The sequence below is a fragment of the Lathyrus oleraceus genome, chromosome 5, assembly GCF_024323335.1.
Source record: "Lathyrus oleraceus cultivar Zhongwan6 chromosome 5, CAAS_Psat_ZW6_1.0, whole genome shotgun sequence".
NCBI lineage: Eukaryota > Viridiplantae > Streptophyta > Magnoliopsida > Fabales > Fabaceae > Lathyrus > Lathyrus oleraceus.
The window spans coordinates 575,992,562-576,015,217 of record NC_066583.1 but is presented as its reverse complement, the minus strand read 5'-3'; the positions used below and the strand labels follow the sequence as shown (position 1 = coordinate 576,015,217).

General features: G+C 36.3%; 5 non-coding genes across 5 annotated transcripts; all 5 read left to right on the top strand.

Moving 5' to 3' along the window:
* The first annotated feature begins 308 nt into the window (after positions 1–308).
* On the top strand, positions 309–391 carry TRNAL-UAA (transfer RNA leucine (anticodon UAA)). Its single transcript has one exon. It is a non-coding gene; the product is annotated as a tRNA-Leu (tRNA).
* A 1,359-nt stretch (positions 392–1,750) lies between these two features.
* On the top strand, positions 1,751–1,833 carry TRNAL-UAA (transfer RNA leucine (anticodon UAA)). Its single transcript has one exon. It is a non-coding gene; the product is annotated as a tRNA-Leu (tRNA).
* Positions 1,834–14,034: 12,201 nt separating this feature from the next.
* On the top strand, positions 14,035–14,117 carry TRNAL-UAA (transfer RNA leucine (anticodon UAA)). Its single transcript has one exon. It is a non-coding gene; the product is annotated as a tRNA-Leu (tRNA).
* A 1,323-nt stretch (positions 14,118–15,440) lies between these two features.
* On the top strand, positions 15,441–15,523 carry TRNAL-UAA (transfer RNA leucine (anticodon UAA)). Its single transcript has one exon. It is a non-coding gene; the product is annotated as a tRNA-Leu (tRNA).
* A 1,176-nt stretch (positions 15,524–16,699) lies between these two features.
* TRNAL-UAA (transfer RNA leucine (anticodon UAA)) lies at positions 16,700–16,782 on the top strand. Its single transcript has one exon. It is a non-coding gene; the product is annotated as a tRNA-Leu (tRNA).
* The last annotated feature ends 5,874 nt before the right edge of the window (positions 16,783–22,656 follow it).

The window sequence follows — 22,656 nt, the reverse complement described above, 5'->3', positions numbered from 1 at the left end:
AATGCGGCTTATGTTTGACTTTGTGTGGAGTCTCGACCATCGTTCTCCATGTCTACACACTCTAATATTGAAGTAGAATAGACAATTTCACTATGCTTTTGTTTGCGTTAAAATAAATGCAAATTGTTTTTCTGTTTACGATCAATGACTACGAGATGATTTGATTATATGTTGAGATGAGATTTTTTTTGTCACGATTTATGGAGTTGTAATAATGAGATTTTTTAAAAGTTGTTTTAGTTCAAGATTGTTCTATTGAAGAATGCAAATACATATACTATATAAATATATGCAAATTTCAACAAGTAGCTGGTTTGCCCGAGAGGTTAAGGGGGAAGACTTAAGATCTTCTGCACATAAGTGCGCGTGGGTTCGAACCCCACAGCCAGCAATTTTTAACATACTATATATTAAAACTATTTTACAAAACCAAACAAAGGCGTTTGGGATATCTTAGAATCATATCACACTTTTTCTTCCAAGAAACTTGTCAAAGAAAAACATTATGGCTCCACAAAATATCAATGAAGATTTAAAAAATGGGAACTTAGAGCGACAGGCATAACCAATCACAACATCAAACAAGATACTCGAAACACTACATAAAGGTCTTTACCTATGATCACATTAGAATCACCAAATTTGAACTTGAGTTATCTGCAGAACACCCCTAGCAACTTGCTCGCCAATTAACTATGAATTCTTCAAATCATACTGCCTTGATGCTTTAATTAATTTTTTGAAAACTAAGCCTTAAATTTTAGATAATGGAGTCAGTAAAAATCACATATAATTACAACATTCATCTAGAACAAAATCCCCATTCTCTCCTTCTACCAATCTACTAAGTTGTTGTTATACTCATGTCACATATATTGGGGGACATGTTATTTAATACAAATATTATCTTACATGGTGTTTTATGTGTCACTTCATATGCAAAGTTCAAAGGAAATATGTATGTTATGTTTGTGAGTGTCCTAATCAAAACGTTCCCTTCCCTAAAGCATGGTGCTGGCTGGGAGATATCCATTAGGTTCACCCCTGGCACCGATGACGTGTGTAATGTTGTTGGTCAAAGGAGAAGGATTCCACCAATACCCCTTTAACACTGGACAATCAACAACTTCTTCTCATCACAAGGGAGCGGTTGCCTCCCATAAGGGTTACTCAAACCCTAGATCCAAAAGGGTTCTATAAATACATCCTCCGGGGGAGAAAATGACAAATCTTAAGTCATACAAATAACACCCTTTATATCCTTACACATTATTTCCTCCAATGAATAAGTCCTAGGAGACAATCCTTATCCTTTGGATGAATCCTCGTTGATTAGATTATGCTTGTTTCTATTATTTAATGATTTTTGTTTATCTTGATCAAGTTATTCTCACCCGACATCCGAACAAGGATTATTTGATCATTGTCTAATATTTATGAACAATGCGGCTTATGTTTGACTTTGTGTGGAGTCTCGACCATCGTTCTCCATGTCTACACACTCTAATATTGAAGTAGAATAGACAATTTCACTATGCTTTTGTTTGCGTTAAAATAAATGCAAATTGTTTTTCTGTTTACGATCAATGACTACGAGATGATTTGATTATATGTTGAGATGAGATTTTTTTTGTCACGGTTTATGGAGTTGTAATAATGAGATTTTTTAAAAGTTGTTTTAGTTCAAGATTGTTCTATTGAAGAATGCAAATACATATACTATATAAATATATGCAAATTTCAACAAGTAGCTGGTTTGCCCGAGAGGTTAAGGGGGAAGACTTAAGATCTTCTGCACATAAGTGCGCGTGGGTTCGAACCCCACAGCCAGCAATTTTTAACATACTATATATTAAATCTATTTTTGAAAACTAAACAAAGGCGTTTGGGATATCTTAGAATCATATCACACTTTTTCTTCCAAGAAACTTGTCAAAGAAAAACAGTATGGCTCCACAAAAGATCAATGAAGATTTAAAAAATGGGAACTTAGAGCGACAGGCATAACCAATAACAAGATCAAACAAGATACTCGAAACACTACATAAAGGTCTTTACCTATGATCACATTAGAATCACCAAATTTGAACTTGAGTTATCTGCAGAACACCCCTAGCAACTTGCTCGCCAATTAACTATGAATTCTTCAAATCATACTGCCTTGATGCTTTATTTATTTTTTGAAAACTAAGCCTTAAATTTTAGATAATGGAGTCAGTAAAAATCACATATAAAACAACATTCATCTAGAACAAAATCCCCATTCTCTCCTTCTACCAATCTACCAAGTTGTTGTTATACTCATGTCACATATATTGGGGGACATGTTATTTAATACAAATATTATCTTACATGGTGTTTTATGTGTCACTTCATATGCAAAGTTCGAAGGAAATATGTATGTTATGTTTGTGAGTGTCCTAATCAAAACGTGCCCTTCCCTAAAGCATGGTGTTGGCTGGGAGATATCCATTGGGTTCACCCCTGGCACCGATGACGTGTGTAATGTTGTTGGTCAAAGGAGAAGGATTCCACCAATACCCCTTTAACACTGGACAATCAACAACTTCTTCTCATCACAAGGGAGCGGTTTCCTCCCATAAGGGTTACTCAAACCCTAGATCCAAAAAGGGTTCTATAAATACATCCTCCGGGGGAGAAAATGACAAATCTTAAGTCATACAAATAACACCCTTTATATCCTTACACATTATTTCCTCCAATGAATAAGTTGTGGGTGTAAGAACAAAAATTGTTCTACAACAGATTCCTTGATTTTGATGATAACAAAGGATGAAACCAAAAATGGCACCCTAACGAAAAGTTTCTAAGTGTGCAGGGTTCTAAAGAAAGAAGTAAGAAATCTGATGATGTCATCAGATAGAGTATCAGATCAGAAGCATATTATCAAATGTCAGAAGCTCTGAAGAAGAAACAAGTTCAAGAAAGTCAAACTCTGAACTAAACAACAAGTATCAGAAGCATCTTAACAGGAAGTAAGTCCTAGAACCTCTGACTCTGAACAACGCCTTCTGAAGAATCTATTTAGATCAACATCAGAAGCAAGATTCCAAGGTTCTCCAGAAACACAAATACTCTGATTATGGATTTGCTAATCATGAAAGAGTAACGTTGAAGACAAGTAAAGATTTTCAAATGGATTTCCTAATTGAGAAAGAGACGTTAATCTCCAATTTCTATAAAGAAAATACTACTTGTGGTAAGTAGTCATTTCAAGAAGAAAAAGTCATCCTGCATTAGCTAATTATGTGATGGCGTAACTTCATCTCAATATCCACCAGTTTCAACTACTACTTCAACTGATCTATATAAAGGATTGAAAATCAATTTTCAGTAACACACATACGAGGAAAAACATACTGAAACATCAACAAGAAAAACACGCTTGCTCTCTATCTTCACGAAGCTTTTGCTTATTACGTGAAAAACTCTTGTTCTTAATTTTGTAATACTTGCTTTCTTAGAAGCACTCTAGTTTACATAAATCCTTCTTCTATTGTTTGTTGATTTCCTCAAGTGACTCTGTGTAGTCTGTATACTTGAGAGGGCTAAGAGATTTTGTATCTTAGACGTTGTTTGTAATCTTTCAAGATTAGTGGATTAAGTCCTTGTTGAAGGCGAAATCACCTTGGCCGGGTGGACTGGAGTAGCTTTGTGTTATAAGCGAACCAGTATAAAATCCTTGTGTGATTTTCATTTTGAAAAGCGCTTATTTTTCCAAACAATTCAAACCCCCCCTTTCTTGTTTTTCTCACCTTCAATTGGTATCAGAGCTCCGGCTCTGTTATTGATTTTCTAATCAAACACTCAACCGTGTAGAGAGATCCAGTACGAGAAAAACAATGGCCCACTCAAATGAAAGAGATTCTTACAATGCCAAGCCTCCTGTTTTTGATGGAGAAAAATTTGATTACTGGAAAGATAGAATCGAAAGTTTCTTTCTTGGTTATGACGCTGACCTCTGGGACATTGTCACAGATGGATACACACCTCCAGTCTTAAATGGAGCTGAAGTTCCCAGAAGTAAGATGTCAGAAGATCAGAAACGTGTCTTCAAAAATCACCACAAGGCCAGAACAATACTTCTAAATGCTATATCATACAACGAATATGAAAAGATCACCAACAGAGAGACAGCCAAAGATATACTTGACTCTCTGAAGATGACCCATGAAGGAAACTCCCAAGTCAAGGAGACGAAGGCTCTGGCGCTTATCCAGAAATATGAAGCCTTCAAAATGGAAGATGACGAAGCTATAGAGGCTATGTTTTCTAGATTTCAAACTCTTATTGCAGGTCTTAAAGTGCTAGACAAAGGATACACGACTGCAGATCATGTTAAGAAGATAGTCAGAAGTCTGCCAAAGAAATGGAGACCTATGGTTACTGCTCTGAAGTTGTCAAAGGATCTGAACAATATCAGCCTTGAAGAACTTGTTAGTTCTCTCAGAAGTCATGAGATAGAACTAGAGGAGGATGAACCTCAGAAAAGGAACAAGTCCGTAGCGCTAAAGTCCAGATCTGAAAGACGGAAACCTGACAGAACCAAAGCTCTCCAGGCAGAAACTGAAGATACTGACGACTCTGAACCTGAAGACTCTGATGATGAAGAAGAGTTGTCCCTACTAACCAGAAGAGTTAAGCAACTCTGGAAAAAGAGGAACAACAACTTCAAAAGACCAAGACCTAGAGGGGATCGATCAGAGTCAACTTTAAAAGGTAAAGCTAACAAAGATATTACCTGTTATGAATGTAAAGAAATAGGTCATTACAGAAATGAATGCCCCAAGTTGAAGAAAGACAACCCTAGGAAAGAAAGCTTCAAGAAAAACACCTTCAGAACAAAGAAAGGACTGATGGCCACCTGGGACGATAGTGAATCTGGATCATCAGAATCTGACTCTGATGAACAGGCCAACATAGCACTTATGGCTATCACATCCAGTAGCTCAGATGAAGAATCTGAAGAGGTATTTTCTGAACTTTCGCGATCTGACTTAGAATCATGTTTGTCAGAAACTCTTACCTCTTATCAGAAATTGAAACAAAAGTTTAAAAACATTAAAGGCTGTCTTAAAGCAAAATTTGAAGAGTGTAGTGAACTTGAGATAACAATTCTAGCACAAGAAGATACGATTAGATCTTTAACATTAGAAAGAGATGGAGCTAAGAGAAATAGCTTAGAATTAGAAGAAGCGTTGTCTCAAGCACCACAAACTTCAAATAAAATTATTTATAAATATGAAGAAGCCTTTCAAGAATTTCTGAAGAATGGGATAGATAGGAGTATTATGGCATCCATGATTTATGGAGTAAGTCAGAACAATAGAAGGGGAATTGGTTATGATCCTAAGGAAGATAAAACTTCTACCAGTGACCAAATTAAATCTCCTTTTTCATATCACTACACCCACACACAAGAACACAAATTTAAAAATGCTAGAAGACCCAAAGTTATAAGAAACTCTGGGAAAACTAATCTAAAAGGACCCAAGAGATTCTGGGTACCGAAAGATAAGATTATCTATGTTGCAGATATCCTATGCAGCAAAGTTCAGACACCAGTCATGGTACCTGGACTCTGGATGCTCGCGACACATGACGGGAAGAAAGTCTATGTTCCAAAGCCTGGAACTTAAAGATGCTGGATTCGTAGGTTTCAGAGGAGATCAGAAAGGAAGGATCAGAGGCTCCGGAACTATTGGTAATGGTACTCTTCCCTCTATATCTGATGTTCTTTATGTAGAAGGATTAATGCATAACTTGTTATCCATAAGTCAATTAAGTGATAACGGTTATGATGTAATCTTCAATCAAAAAACATGTAAAGCCATTAATCAGAACGATGGCTCTGTCCTTTTCACAGGCAAGAGGAAAAACAACATTTACAAAATAAATCTTTCTGATTTAAAAGATCAAAATGTTAAATGTCTAATGTCAGTTCACGAAGAGCAATGGGTATGGCATAGACGCTTGGGCCACATTAGCATGAGGAAACTTTCTCAGCTAACTAAACTCGAGTTAGTCAGAGGCCTACCTAAACTGAAGTTTTCTTCAGATGCTCTGTGTGAAGCTTGTCAGAAAGGAAAATTTTCAAAAACATCTTTTAAAAAGAAAAATGTTGTTTCTACCTCTAAGCCTCTGGAGCTTCTTCACATTGACTTATTTGGTCCTGTGAAAACAGCATCAGTTAATGGAAAGAAGTATGGACTAGTCATTGTTGATGATTACAGTCGCTGGACATGGGTAAAATTCCTAAAGCACAAGAGTGAGTCTCACTCTGTATTCACCAGTTTCTGTTCCAAAGTGCAAAAAGAATTTGACTCTAAAATTATTAGAGTCAGAAGTGATCATGGTGGAGAATTTGAAAATAAAGATTTTGAAGAATTATTTGATTCTAATGGAATATCCCATGATTTCTCCTGCCCTAGAACTCCACAACAAAATGGAGTTGTAGAGAGGAAGAATAGGACACTCCAAGAGATGGCCAGAACCATGATCAATGAAAATAATGTAGCAAAGCACTTTTGGGCAGAAGCTGTAAATACAGCGTGTTACATTCAGAATAGAATCTCTATAAGACCTATTCTAGAAAAGACTCCCTATGAACTGTGTAAAGGAAGAAAACCCAACATCTCATATTTTCATCCTTTTGGATGCTCTTGTTTTATATTAAATACTAAAGAACATCTGAACAAGTTTGATTCCAAAGCACAGAAAGGTATTATGTTAGGATACTCAGAACGCTCTAAAGGCTATAGAGTATACAACACAGAAACCAAAATTGTGGAGGAATCAATTCATGTCAGATTTGATGATAAGCTTGACCCTGAAAAGTCAAAGCTAGTTGAAAAGTTTGCAGATTTGGAAATCACTCTTGTAGAATCTGAGAAAACTCCAGAAGCAACTGTCACTCAAGACTCTGAAGAAATTAAATCTCCAGAAATTCCAAGGAAAGTTAAAAGTCGTATTAACGTATTTGAAGATTTAATTTTGGGAAACAAAGATGAACCTGTTAGAACCAGATCTACCTTCAGAACTTCTGAAGATATTCCTCTGGGACTAGTGTCTCTGATTGAGCCTACGTCCTGTGATGAAGCTCTTCAAGATAACGATTGGGTGGCAGCTATGCAAGAAGAATTAGATCAATTCTCCAAGAATGATGTCTGGGATCTTGTTCCTAAACCCAGAGGCACTCATGTCATTGGAACCAGATGGGTTTTCAGAAACAAGCTGAACGAGAAAGGAGAAGTTGTCAGAAACAAAGCACGACTGGTAGCTCAAGGTTATAGTCAACAAGAAGGTATTGATTATAATGAAACTTTTGCTCCAGTCGCGAGGTTAGAATCTATTCGTCTTCTTGTATCTTTTGCTATTAATCATTCTATCAAATTATACCAAATGGATGTCAAGAGTGCATTTCTTAATGGTTATATTTCAGAAGAAGTGTTTGTCAATCAACCTCCAGGTTTTGAAAATTCAAACTTTCCAGAACATGTTTTTAAACTTAAGAAATCCTTATATGGACTTAAACAAGCTCCCAGAGCTTGGTATGAACGTTTAAGCAATTTTCTTCTGGAACAAAATTTTATCAAAGGGAAAGTTGATTCTACACTCTTCTGTAAAAACCTTAATAATGATCTCATGGTATGCCAGATTTATGTTGATGATATTATTTTTGGTTCTGCTAATATCTCTGTTTGCCAAGAATTTTCTAAGTTAATGCAGGCAGAATTTGAGATGAGTTTAATGCAAGAACTAAAGTTCTTTCTGGGAATTCAAATTAATCAAACTCCAGAAGTCACGTACGTCCATCAAAGTAAATATATTAAAGACGTTCTGAAGAAGTTTGACATGACTGAATGCAACTCTGCAAAAACTCCCATGCACCCAACTTGCATTCTGGAGAAGGAAGAGGTAAGCAACAAGGTTTGTCAGAAGCTCTATCGAGGTATGATAGGCTCTCTCCTCTATCTGACTGCTACTCGTCCTGATATTCTCTTTAGTGTCTGTCTTTGTGCCAGATTCCAATCAGATCCTAGAGAATCTCATTTAACAGCAGTTAAAAGAATTCTTAAGTATCTGAAAGGAACTCCTAACCTGGGCCTGATGTATGAGAAAACATCAGAGTATAGACTCTCGGGTTATTGTGATGCAGATTATGCAGGAGATAGAATAGAACGAAAAAGCACATCTGGGAATTGCCAGCTTCTGGGAAACAATCTAATCTCCTGGGCTAGCAAAAGACAGTCAACTATTGCTCTATCAACTGCAGAAGCAGAATATATCTCAGCGTCACTGTGCACAACTCAGATGCTCTGGATGAAGCATCAGCTAGAAGATCTACAAATCTTTGAGAGTAACATTCCTATCTTTTGTGATAATACTGCTGCTATTTGTTTAAGTAAGAATCCCATTCTACATTCCAGAGCCAAACACATAGAAATAAAACATCATTTTATCAGAGACTATGTTCAGAAAGGGATAGTAACATTGAAGTTCATTGATACAGAACATCAATGGGCAGATATTTTTACTAAGCCTCTAGCTGAAGATAGATTTCTTTTTATCTTAGAACATCTGAACATTAAAAATTGCCCTGAGTGAAATATGGCTCTGAAAATGTAAAATGTGACTCTGATGTAAACATATGTACTTCTGCCTCTGACTCTGATACTTCTACCAAGTTAAGAAGATATCTGAGTTAGAAATCTTCAGAAACCAACCCTTTGGTATTCCTGAAGATCAGATACATCAACACGTGGAACTCCAAACGTCTAACCCTAGAACTTCTAGACAGCTGTCAAAAGAAATCAAAGGTCAGAACGTTTGAAATCTCCTAGAGCAGTGTGCGTACTGTTGGGATTAGACATTCATTTATTAGCTGTAATCATTTTTCCCCCAAACGTGCTATTTTGATTTTTGTGCTAACGCTGGAATGTGTGTCGTTTTGCATGTTTTTACTTAGAGTATATAAACACTTTCTCTCACTTTTCACACTTATCACTCTCACTCACTCTAAAACCCTAAACCCTCTTTCGAAGCATTCTCTGCAAGTTCTTCTTCAATCTTCATCTTCTTCTTCATGGATGCTCAACAACAAGAAGTTTTTAACTTCTCTCAACAGATGGAATCAAGTTCTAATCCCCAAACCTCAAACACTCAAACACCAACGGTTACTGGCGTCACCATAACCCCTGTTTACAAAGAACCTCACGTTCTTGACCGTGAACGCCACATTAACCTTTCAACCCCTTTGAAGGTTTGGATGTGTTGTGCGAATCGTTGGTTGATTTCGACAACCTAAGAAGAAATGGCGTTGATCTAACTGGAGAACTGCGTCAACAAGGGTGGGAGAACTATTTCCAAAGATTGTATGGTCCAATCTACCCTCTTCTGGTCAAGGAGTTCTGGAGACATGCAGATGCAGATGACAACTTCATCGTCTCATTTGTTCTGGGAGTGAAGATTGTTATTACTGAAGCGTCTATTGCTTCCTTGTTGAATATGGAGCAAAGTGGAGGAAAAAGGATTTACAACATTCCTCCTAGGTCTAAGCGCATCACTGAAGTCATCAACCCAACAATCTTCAAACCAAATGTTGAAGGAAACCCATCTAAGAACAAGGAGCTGCACCAGAACCTCAGAGTGTGGCTGAAGATTATTCTGGGAACTATCCACCATCGTCCAGCCTCCAACTCTTCTGATTACATTAATGCAGACCAGAAATGCATTCTGTACTGCATCCAGAAAGGTGTGAAGATCAACCTCCCTGCTCTCCTCTTCAGATATCTGAGAGATTCAGTCAGAGAAACCAGGAACAACATGAAGCCCAGATCCTACATTCCTCTGGGAAGATTGCTCTCTGACGTCTTCATTGAGCATGGACTGGTAGATGAGCTGGAAAAGACCAAGTTGATGGATGATCTGGCAATTGATGTGGGGAAGCCTCTGAATGCCAGAAACCTCAAGAGTATGGGGATTATCAAGAAAATACAAGTCAAGCCAACTCTGGAAACATCCTGGGATAGCTTGAAAGATCAGAGGAAGATGCCTCATGGCCTGGCCAGATTCTTCAAGAATGAGCCCAGAGACGCTGTTGCCCTCTATCTTCATCGTCTGCTGGAAGAAGGTGTTGATGTCTCTGATTTCAGCCTCGATGACTGTCTGGACTCTGAAGAAGATTTAGTCAGATACAAGAGAGGTATTTCTGAGAGAAAGATAGCACCACCAGCAAAGAAAGCCAGACTTGAAGGAGCTTCTGGAAGCGGATCTTTAGCTCCTCTGCAATTTTCTACTGGTAAGTCTATTCCTCCTGCTACCTCTGAATTTATGATGGCTTCCTCTAACCCTCTCTCCTCTCAACCCATTTATACTACCTCTGACATTACACCCTCAATCACCAGAACCTCCCAACCATCACTAGTTCTAAACATCGCAAGAACTTTCATACCTCCCTCTAAACCTGCACAAACTCACCAAAGCGCTTCATCTTCATCATCCTCAATGCCAGAATCACCACCTTATGTTTCTGTCCCATCTGACCCTGAATTTTCTGACCCTGAATCCCCAACCATAGCAACACTTTACGCTCATAGACTTGCTTCACAACACACACAAACCACGGAACCTGAAATAACTTCACCACTACAACAAACAACCACCATCCCCTCTGAAACTCAACCCTCTGAAATTCAACCATCTGATCCCCACACCTCTGATATCACCCCACCAAAAATTCTCGCTGCACCTGAAGCAGAATCTGAACCCTTTGACTTAAACCCTCTTTACGCTTCATCCCAATCTTCTGAACCTCAACCTGAACCAGAAATTGAACCAGAACCTCTCACTTTAAATCTCAGCCCTCCAAACTCTCCACCTCACACCTCTGAACCAGAACCTGAACCTGAGCTTTCTAAACCTACCCTTAAGGAAGCCATCTTTATGATTGCAGAGGCTTCAGCTCAAAAGGTTGATTCTCTGGTCACTAACTCTGAAATCAGTGATGATCCTGAATCTGTAAGGACACACTGGAACAGAGTCATTGGCTGGATGACATCTGAGTCCTTTAGGCTGAAGAGCATATCTGAACAAGTCAGAAATGACTACATCAGAAATGCTGAGGCAAGACTCCAGGAGAGACTTGCCAGAGAGGCTGAAGCCAGAAGGCTAGAGGAAGAGCGATTGGCCAAGGAAGCTGAAGAAGAGGCAAAAAGGCTAGAAGTAGAAAGAATTGCTAAGGAAGCTGAAATCCTAAGGCAAAAGGAAGATGAAGCAAAGGCTCTGGCAGATGCAGAAGCTCAAGCTGCTGCTGAAGCTGAAGCTCAGCAAGCTCTGACTCTGGGGGAGTCATCTTCTGTGATTCCTATGGTTCTTCAGACTCTGAAAGAACTCAAGCAAGATCAGAATGAACTCCGGGCCAGAATGGACAAGCAAGATACTGTCAACGATAACATCCAGAACATGCTTGCTATGCTGCTTCAGAGAATGCCTCCGCCTCCGAACCCTTAGGCACTTAGGATTTATTTTTGCTTGCCTATTGTTTTGCTTCTGTCTTCTTTTGACTCTGATGTTTTTCTTGTTCTTTTGAACCTGATGTTTTGTTTGTTGCCTTTGTGCTTCTATCTATGGATTTTAAGTTTTTCTCTTTATCTATTTTTTTTACTTACTTTTACTATGTCTTTTTGATTGTGACAAAAAGGGGGAGAAAGTAATTATTAGCTCTGATGAAAATATTGTCTAAAACCATCAAGCATTCTGCAACATTTTTTATATATATATATAAACAAAATTATCTAACTTGGACTTAAGAAATTGCAGAAAATCTCAGAAACCTCTTTACTTAAGAAACTCTGGTAAGAACTTCAGAACCTCTGAACTCCCTAGTACTATCTCAGGGGGAGCTTCTGTCTATCTGATCTAATTTTATTCATGTTTCATCTGCTAATTTAAGTTGTTTTGTCATCATCAAAAAGGGGGAGATTGTAAGAACAAAAATTGTTCTACAACAGATTCCTTGATTTTGATGATAACAAAGGATGAAACCAAAAATGGCACCCTAACGAAAAGTTTCTAAGTGTGCAGGGTTCTAAAGAAAGAAGTAAGAAATCTGATGATGTCATCAGATAGAGTATCAGATCAGAAGCATATTATCAAATGATCAGAAGCTCTGAAGAAGAAACAAGTTCAAGAAAGTCAAACTCTGAACTAAACAACAAGTATCAGAAGCATCTTAACAGGAAGTAAGTCCTAGAACCTCTGACTCTGAACAACGCCTTCTGAAGAATCTATTTAGATCAACATCAGAAGCAAGATTCCAAGGTTCTCCAGAAACACAAATACTCTGATTATGGATTTGCTAATCATGAAAGAGTAACGTTGAAGACAAGTAAAGATTTTCAAATGGATTTCCTAATTGAGAAAGAGACGTTAATCTCCAATTTCTATAAAGAAAATACTACTTGTGGTAAGTAGTCATTTCAAGAAGAAAAAGTCATCCTGCATTAGCTAATTATGTGATGGCGTAACTTCATCTCAATATCCACCAGTTTCAACTACTACTTCAACTGATCTATATAAAGGATTGAAAATCAATTTTCAGTAACACACATACGAGGAAAAACATACTGAAACATCAACAAGAAAAACACGCTTGCTCTCTATCTTCACGAAGCTTTTGCTTATTACGTGAAAAACTCTTGTTCTTAATTTTGTAATACTTGCTTTCTTAGAAGCACTCTAGTTTACATAAATCCTTCTTCTATTGTTTGTTGATTTCCTCAAGTGACTCTGTGTAGTCTGTATACTTGAGAGGGCTAAGAGATTTTGTATCTTAGACGTTGTTTGTAATCTTTCAAGATTAGTGGATTAAGTCCTTGTTGAAGGCGAAATCACCTTGGCCGGGTGGACTGGAGTAGCTTTGTGTTATAAGCGAACCAGTATAAAATCCTTGTGTGATTTTCATTTTGAAAAGCGCTTATTTTTCCAAACAATTCAAACCCCCCCTTTCTTGTTTTTCTCACCTTCACTGGGAGACAATCCTTATCCTTTGGATGAATCCTCGTTGATTAGAACAAAATCCCCATTCTCTCCTTCTACCAATCTACCAAGTTGTTGTTATACTCATGTCACATATATTGGGGGACATGTTATTTAATACAAATATCATCTTACATGGTGTTTTATGTGTCACTTTATATGCAAAGTTCGAAGGAAATATGTATGTTATGTTTGTGAGTGTCCTAATCAAAACGTGCCCTTCCCTAAAGCATGGTGTTGGCTGGGAGATATCCATTGGGTTCACCCCTGGCACCGATGACGTGTGTAATGTTGTTGGTCAAAGGAGAAGGATTCCACCAATACCCCTTTAACACTGGACAATCAACAACTTCTTCTCATCACAAGGGAGCGGTTTCCTCCCATAAGGGTTACTCAAACCCTAGATCCAAAAAGGGTTCTATAAATACATCCTCCGGGGGAGAAAATGACAAATCTTAAGTCATACAAATAACACCCTTTATATCCTTACACATTATTTCCTCCAATGAATAAGTCCTGGGAGACAATCCTTATCCTTTGGATGAATCCTCGTTGATTAGATTATGCTTGTTTCTATTATTTAATGATTTTTGTTTATCTTGATCAAGTTATTCTCACTCGAAATCCGAACAAGGATTATTTGATCATTGTCTAATTATTATGAACAATGAGGCTTATGTTTGACTTTGTGTGGAGTCTCGACCATCGTTCTCCATGTCTACACACTCTAATAATGAAGTAGAATAGACAATTTCACTATGCTTTTGTGTGCGTTAAAATAAATGCAAATTGTTTTTCTGTTAACGATCAATGACTACGAGATGATTGGATTATATGTTTAGATGAGATTTTTTTTTGTCATGATTGATGGAGTTGTAATAATGAGATTTTTTAAAAGTTATTTTAGTTCAAAATTGTTCTTTTGAAAAATGAAAATACATATACTATATAAACTTATGCAGATTTTAACAAGTAGCTGGTTTGCCCGAGAGGTTAAGGGGGAAGACTTAAGATCTTTTGCACATAAGTGCGCGTGGGTTCGAACCCCACAGCCAGCAATTTTAACATACTATATATAGGATATCTTAGAATCATATCACACTTTTTCTTCCAACAAACTTGTCAAAGAAAAACATTATGGCTCCACAAAATATCAATGAAGATTTAAAAAATGGGAAATTAGAGCGACAGGCATAACCAATAACAACATCAAACAAGATACTCGAAACACTACATAAAGGTCTTTACCTATGATCACATTAGAATCACCAAATTTGAACTTGAATTATCTGCAGAACACCCCTAGCAACTTGCTCGCCAATTAACTATGAATTCTTCAAATCATACTGCCTTGATGCTTTATTTATTTTTTGAAAACTAAGCCTTAAATTTTAGATAATGGAGTCAGTAAAAATCACATATAAAACAACATTCATCTAGAACAAAATCCCCATTCTCTCCTTCTACCAATCTACCAAGTTGTTGTTATACTCATGTCACATATATTGGGGGACATGTTATTTAATACAAATATTATCTTACATGGTGTTTTATGTGTCACTTCATATGCAAAGTTCGAAGGAAATATGTATGTTATGTTTGTGAGTGTCCTAATCAAAACGTGCCCTTCCCTAAAGCATGGTGTTGGCTGGGAGATATCCATTGGGTTCACCCCTGGCACCGATGACGTGTGTAATGTTGTTGGTCAAAGGAGAAGGATTCCACGAATACCCCTTTAACACTGGACAATCAACAACTTCTTCTCATCACAAGGGAGCGGTTTCCTCCCATAAGGGTTACTCAAACCCTAGATCCAAAAAGGGTTCTATAAATACATCCTCCGGGGGAGAAAATGACAAATCTTAAGTCATACAAATAACACCCTTTATATCCTTACACATTATTTCCTCCAATGAATAAGTCCTGGGAGACAATCCTTATCCTTTGGATGAATCCTCGTTGATTAGATTATGCTTGTTTCTATTATTTAATGATTTTTGTTTATCTTGATCAAGTTATTCTCACTCGACATCCGAACAAGGATTATTTGATCATTGTCTAATATTTATGAACAATGAGGCTTATGTTTGACTTTGTGTGGAGTCTCGACCATCGTTCTCCATGTCTACACACTCTAATATTGAAGTAGAATAGACAATTTCACTATGCTTTTGTTTGCGTTAAAATAAATGCAAATTGTTTTTCTGTTAACAATCAATGACTACGAGATGATTTGATTATATGTTGAGATGAGATTTTTTTGGTCACGATTTATCGAGTTGTAATAATGAGATTTTTTAAAAGTTGTTTTAGTTCAAAATTGTTCTATTGAAAAATGAAAATACATATACTATATAAATATATGCAGATTTCAACAAGTAGTCGGTTTGCCCGAGAGGTTAAGGGGGAAGACTTAAGATCTTCAGCACATAAGTGTGCGTGGGTTCGAACCCCACAGCCAACAATTTTTAACATACTATATATTAAATCTATTTTACAAAACCAAACAAAGGCGTTTGGGATATCTTAGAATCATTTCACACTTTTTCTTCCAAGAAACTTGTCAAAGCTCGCTAATTAACGATGAACTCTTCAAATCATACTGCCTTGATGCTTCAATTAATTTCTTGAAAACTAAGCCTTAAATTTTAGATAATGGAGTCAGTAAAAATCACATATAATTACAACATTCATCTAGAATAAAATCCCCAATCTCTCCTTCTACCAATCTACCAAGTTGTTGTTATACTCATGTCACATATATTGGGGGACATGTTATTTAATACAAATATTATCTTACATGGTGTTTTATGTGTCACTTCATATACAAATTTCGAAGGAAATATGTATGTTATGTTTGTGAGTGTCCTAATCAAAACGTGCCCTTCTCTAAAGCATGGTGCCGCATGGGAGATATCCATTGGGTTCACCCCTGGCACGGATGACGTGTGTAATGTTGTTGGTCAAAGGAGAAGGATTCCACCGATACCCCTTTAACACTGGACAATCAACAACTTCTTCTCATCACAAGGGAGCGGTTGCCTCTAATAAGGGTTACTCAAACCCTAGATCCAAAAAGGTATCTATAAATACATCCTCCGGGGGAGAAAATGACAAATCTTAAGTCATACAAATAACACCATTTATATCCTTACTCATTATTTCCTCCAATGAATAAGTCCTGGGAGACAATCCTTATCCTTTGGATGAATCCTCGTTGATTAGATTATGCTTGTTTCTATTATTTAATGATTTTTGTTTATCTTGATCACGTTATTCTCACTCGACATCCGAACAAGGATTATTTGATCATTGTCTAATATTTATGAACAATGAGGCTTATGTTTGACTTTGTATGGAGTCTCGACCATCGTTCTCCATGTCTACACACTCTAATATTGAAGTAGAATAGACAATTTCACTATGCTTTTGTTTGCATTAAAATAAATGCAAATTGTTTTTCTGTTAACGATCAATGACTATGAGATGATTTGATTATATGTTGAGATGAGATTTATTTTTGTCACGATTTATGGAGTTGTAATAATGAGATTTTTTAAAAGTTGTTTTAGTTCAAGATTGTTCTATTTAAAAATGAAAATACATATACTATATAAATATATGCAGATTTCAACAAGTAGCTGGTTTGCCCGAGAGGTTAAAGGGGAAGATTTAAGATCTTCTGCACATAAGTGCGTGTGGGTTCGAACCCCACAGCCAACAATTTTTAACATACTATATATTGAATATATTTTACAAAACCAAACAAAGACGTTTCGGATATCTTAGAATCATATCACACTTTTTCTTCCAACAAAATTGCCAAATCCACAAAAGATTAATGAAGATTTAAAAAATGGGAACTTAGAGCGACAGGCATAACCAATCACAACATCAAACAAGATACTCGAAACACTACATAGAGGTCTTTACCTATGATCACATTAGAATCATCATAATCTGAACTTGAGTTATCTGCAGAACACCCCTAGCAACTTGCTCACCAATTAACTATGAATTCTTCAAATCATATTGCCTTGATGCTTCATTTAATTTTTTGAAAACTAAGCCTTAAATTTTAGATAATGGAGTCAGTAAAAATAACATATAATCACAACATTCATCGAGAACAAAATCCCCATTCTCTCCTTCTACCAATCTACCAAGTTGTTGTTATACTCATGTCACATATATTGGGAGACATGTTATTTAATAAGAATATCATCTTACATGGTGTTTTATGTGTCACTGCATATATAAAGTTTGAAGGAAATATGTACGTTATGTTTGTAAGTGTTCTAAACAAAAGGTGCCCTTCCCTAAAGCATGGTGCCTCCTGGGAGATATCCATTGTGTTCATCCCTGGCACCGATGACGTGTGTAATGTTGTTGGTCAAAGGAGAAGGATTCAACCGATATCCCTTGAAGACTGGACAATCAACAATTTCTTTTCATCACAAGGGAGCGGTTTCCTCCCATAAGGGTTACTCAAACCCTAGATCCAAAAAGGGTTCTAAAAATACATCCTCTCGGAAAGAAAATGACAAATCGTAAGTCATACAAATAACACCATTTATATCCTTACACATTATTACCTCCGATGATAAAGTCACGAGAGACAATCCTTATCCTTTGTATGATTCCTCGTTGAGTAGATTATGCTTGTTTCTATTATTTAATGATTTTTGTTTATCTTGATCAAATTATTTTGACTCGGCATCCGAACAAGGATTATTTGATCATTGTCTAATATTTACAAACAATTAGGCTTATGTTTGACTTTGTGTGGAGTCTCGACCATCGTTCTCCATGTCTACACACTCTAATATTGAAGTAGAATAGACAATTCACTATGCTTTTGTTTGTGTTAAAATAAATGAAAATTGTTTTTCTATTAACGATGAATGACTATGAGATGATTTGATTAGATATGGATATGAGATTTATTTTTGTCACAATTTATGGAGTTATAATAATGATATTTTTTAAAAGTTGTTTTAGTTCAAGATTGTTCTACTGAAAAATGCAAATACATATACTATATAAATATACGCAAATTTCAACAAGTAGCTGGTTTTCCCGAGAGGTTAAGGGGGAAGACTTAAGATCTTTTGCACATAAATGTACGTGGGTTCGAACCCCACAGATAGAAATTTTTAACATACTATATAGTAAATCTATTTTAGAAAACCAAACAAAGGCGTTTGGGATAAATTAGAATCATATCACACTCTTTCTTCCAACAAACATGTCAAAGAAAAACATTGTGGTTCCACAAAAGATCAATGAAGATTTAAAAAATGGGAACTTAGAGCGACAGGCATAACCAATCACAACATCAAACAAGATACTCGAAACACTATATATAGGTCTTTACCTATGATCACATTAGAATCATCCTAATCTGAACTTCAGTTATCTGCAGAACACCCCTAGCAACTTGCTCACCAATTAACTTAGGATTCTTCAAATCATACTGCCTTGATGCTTCAATTAATTTTATAATAACTAAGCCTTAAATTTTAGATAATGGTGTCACTTAAAATCACATATAGTCACAACATTCATCTAGAACAAAATCCCCATTCTCTCCTTCTACCAATATACCAAGTTGTTGTTATACTCATGTCACATATATTGGCGGATATGTTATTTAATACAAATATTATCTTACATGGTGTTTTATGTGTCACTTCATATACAAAGTTCAAAGGAAATATGTATGTTATGTTTGTGAGTGTCCTAAACAAAAGGTGCCCTTCCCTAAAGCATGGTGCCGCCTGGGAGATATCCGTTGGGTTCACCTCAGGTACCGATGACGTGTTTAATGTTGTTGGTCAAAGGAGAAGGATTCCACAAATACCCCTTGAAGACTGGACAATCAACAACTTCTTCTCCTCACAAGGGAGCGGTTGCCTCCCATAAGGGTTACTCAAACCCTAGTTCCAAAAAGGGTTCTATAAATACATCCTCCGGGGGAGAAAATGACTAATCTTAAGTCATACAAATAACACCCTTTATATCCTTACACATTATTTCCTCCAATGAAAAATTCACGGGAGACAATCCTTATCCTTTGGATGAATCTTTGTTGATTAAATTATGCTTGTTTTTATTATTTAATAATTTTTGTTTATCTTGATCAAATTATTCTCACTCGACATCCGAACAAGGATTATTTGATCATTGTCTAATATTTATGAATAATTAGGCTTATGTTTGACTTTGTGTGGAGTATCGACCATCGTTCGCCATGTCTACACACTCTAATATTTAAGTAGAATAGACAATTTCACTATGCTTTTGTTTGCGTTAAAATAAATGCAAATTGTTTTTCTGTTAATGATCAATGACTATGAGATGATTTGGTTATATCTTGAGATGAGATTTATTTTTGTCACGATTTATGGAGTTGTAATAATGGGATTTTTTAAAAGTTGTTTTAGTTCAAGATTATTCTATTGAAAAATGAAAATACATATACAATATAAATATATGCAGATTTCAACAAGTAGCTGGTTTGCCCGAGAGGTTAAGGGGGAAGACTTAAGATCTTCTGCACATAATCACAAAATCAAACAAGATACTCGAAACACTACATATAGGTCTTTACCTATGATCACATTAGAATCATCGAAATCTGAACTTGAGTTATCTGCAGAACACCCATAGCAATTTGCTCACCAATTAACTTAGAATTCTTCAAATCATACTGCCTTGATGCTTCAATTAGTTTTGTGATAACTAAGCCTTAAGATTTAGACAATGGAGTCACGTAAAATCACATATAGTCACATTATTTCCTCCAATGAAATAGTCACGGGAGACAATCTTTATCCTTTGGATGATTCCTCATTGAATAGATTATCCTTGTTTCTTGTATTTAATGATTTTTGTTTATCTTGATCAAGTTATTCTCACTCAATATTCGAACAAGGATTATTTGATCATTGCCTAATATTTACGAACAATTAGGCTTATGTTTGACTTTTTGTGGAGTCTCGACCATCATTCTCCATGTCTACCCACTCTAATATTGAAGTAGAATAGACACATCACTATGCTTTTGTTTATGTTAAAATAAATGCAAATTGTTTTTCTGTTAACGATCAATGACTATGAGATGATTTGATTAGATGTGGAGATGAGATTTATTTTTGTCACGATTTATGGAGTTGTGATAATGAGATTTTTTAAAAGTTGTTTTAGTTCAAGATTGTTCTATTGAAAAATGAAAATTCATATACTTTATAAATATATGCAGATTTCAACATGTAGCTGGTTTGCTCGAGAGGTTAAGGAGGAAGACTTAAGATCTTCTGCACATAAGTGCGTGTGGGTTTGAACCCCATAGCCAGCAATTTTTAACATACTATATATTCAACCTATTTTACAAAGGCTTTTGGGATAATTTTTTTATCATACTATATATTCAACCTATTTTAGAAAACTAAGCAAAGGCTTTTAGGATAAATTAGAATCATATCACACTCTTTCTTCCAACAAACTTGTCAAAGAAAAACATTATGGCTCCATAAAAGATCAATGAAGATTTCAAAAATGGGAACTTAGAGCGACAGGCATAACCAATCACAACATCAAACAAGATACTTGAAACACTACATATAGGCCTTTACCTATGATCATATTAGAATCATCATAATCTGAACTTGATTTATATGCAGAACACCCCTAGTAACATACTCACATATTAACTTTGAATTCTTCAAATCATATTGCTTTGATGCTTCAATTAATTTTTTGATAACTAAGCCTTAAATTTTAGATAAAGGAGTCTGTAAAAATCACATATAATCATAACATTCATCTAGAACAAAATCCCCATTCTCTCCTTCTATCAATCTACCAAGTTGTTGCTATACTCATATCACATATATTGAGGGACATGTTATTTAGTACAAATATTATCTTACATGGTGTTTTATGTGTCACTTCATATACAAAGTTCGAAGGAAATATGCATGTTATGTTTGTGATTATCCTAAACAAAAGGTCGCCTTCCCTAAAGCATGGTGCCGCCTGGGATATAACTGACCATGACACATGGCAGTCAATCTCTTCTCTTCAATCAAATTGAGCAGGCCATATCTGGTCTGACACCATTCAGCTTCAGTCAACTTGGCTTCCATCAAGACACACAATGACGAGATCTCAACCTCCGCGGGGAGCACAAATTTCATGCCATAAACGAGAAAGAAAGGGGTTTCCCCTATTGAAGTGCGGATGGATGTACGGTACCCATGCAAAGCAAATGGGAGCATTTCATGCCAATCTTTGTATGTCTAAACCACCTTCTGGATAAGTTTCTTGATGTTCTTGTTCGCGGCTTCAACAATCCTGTTCATCTTAGGTCTATAGGGAGAAGAATTATGATGTGCAATCTTGAAGTCTTTGCAAAGAGCTTCCACCATATTATTGTTCAAGTTCAATCCATTATCAGTAATGATCTTACTTGGCACACCATAACGGCATATAATTTGATTCTTCATAAACCTTACAACAACTTGCTTGGTCACGTTTGCATATGATGCCACTTTAACCCACATTGTGAAGTAATCAATAGCCACCAGAATGAAACGATGTTCGTTTGAAGCTTTGGGCTCAATCATGCCAATCATATCAATTCCCCACATGGAGAAGGGCTATGGAGAGGAAATGACATTCAACAGTGTCGGAGGAACATGAATCTTATCTGCATAAATTTGACACTTGTGGGATTTCTTCACAAACTTGCAACAGTCAGATTCCATTGTCATCCAATAGTAATCTGCTTTTAACATCTTCTTTGCCATAGCATGTCCATTGGAATGAGTACCAAAGGAACCTTCATAGACTTCTGCCATCAACAAGTCTGCTTCGTGTCTATCCACGCATCTGAGCAAAACCATATCGAAATTTCTCTTATAAAGCACATCACCATTCAGGTAGAGGTTGCCAGCTAATCTTCTCAAAGTCTTCTTATCTTTCAAAGATGCCCTAGACGGGTAAATCTGACTTTAGAGGAAACATTTGATATCCAAATACCATGGCTTTTCATCTTTGACTTCTTCAACAACAAACACATGAGCTGGCCTATCAAGACGCATCAATTAGGAACTTAATTCCAAAAATTCACCATAATCATATAAGTCAACGTTGCAAGAGCATCTGCCATCCGGTTTTCATCTCAATGAATATGATGAAACTCAACCTTTGTAAATAAGTTTGAAATCCTCCTCGAATGATCTTTGTATGGTATCAAACCGGGTTGATTCGTCTCTCATTCACCTTTGATCTGATTGACTACCAAAGCCGAATCTCCATATACTCCAAGATATTTGATTCTGAGATCAATGGCTTCTTCAAGCCCCATAATACAAGCTACATATTATGCCATATTGTTTGTACATTTGAAGGTTAATCTAGCTGTAAACGGAAAATGAGTTCCTTGAGGAGTAATAATCACTTCCCCAATGCCATTACTATACGAATTAACAACTCTATCAAATACCATGCCCCAACAGGAACCAGGTTCTAGCCCTTCTTCAAGCAATGGTTCATCATAATCTTTCATCTTCAAATGCAGAATCTCTTCGT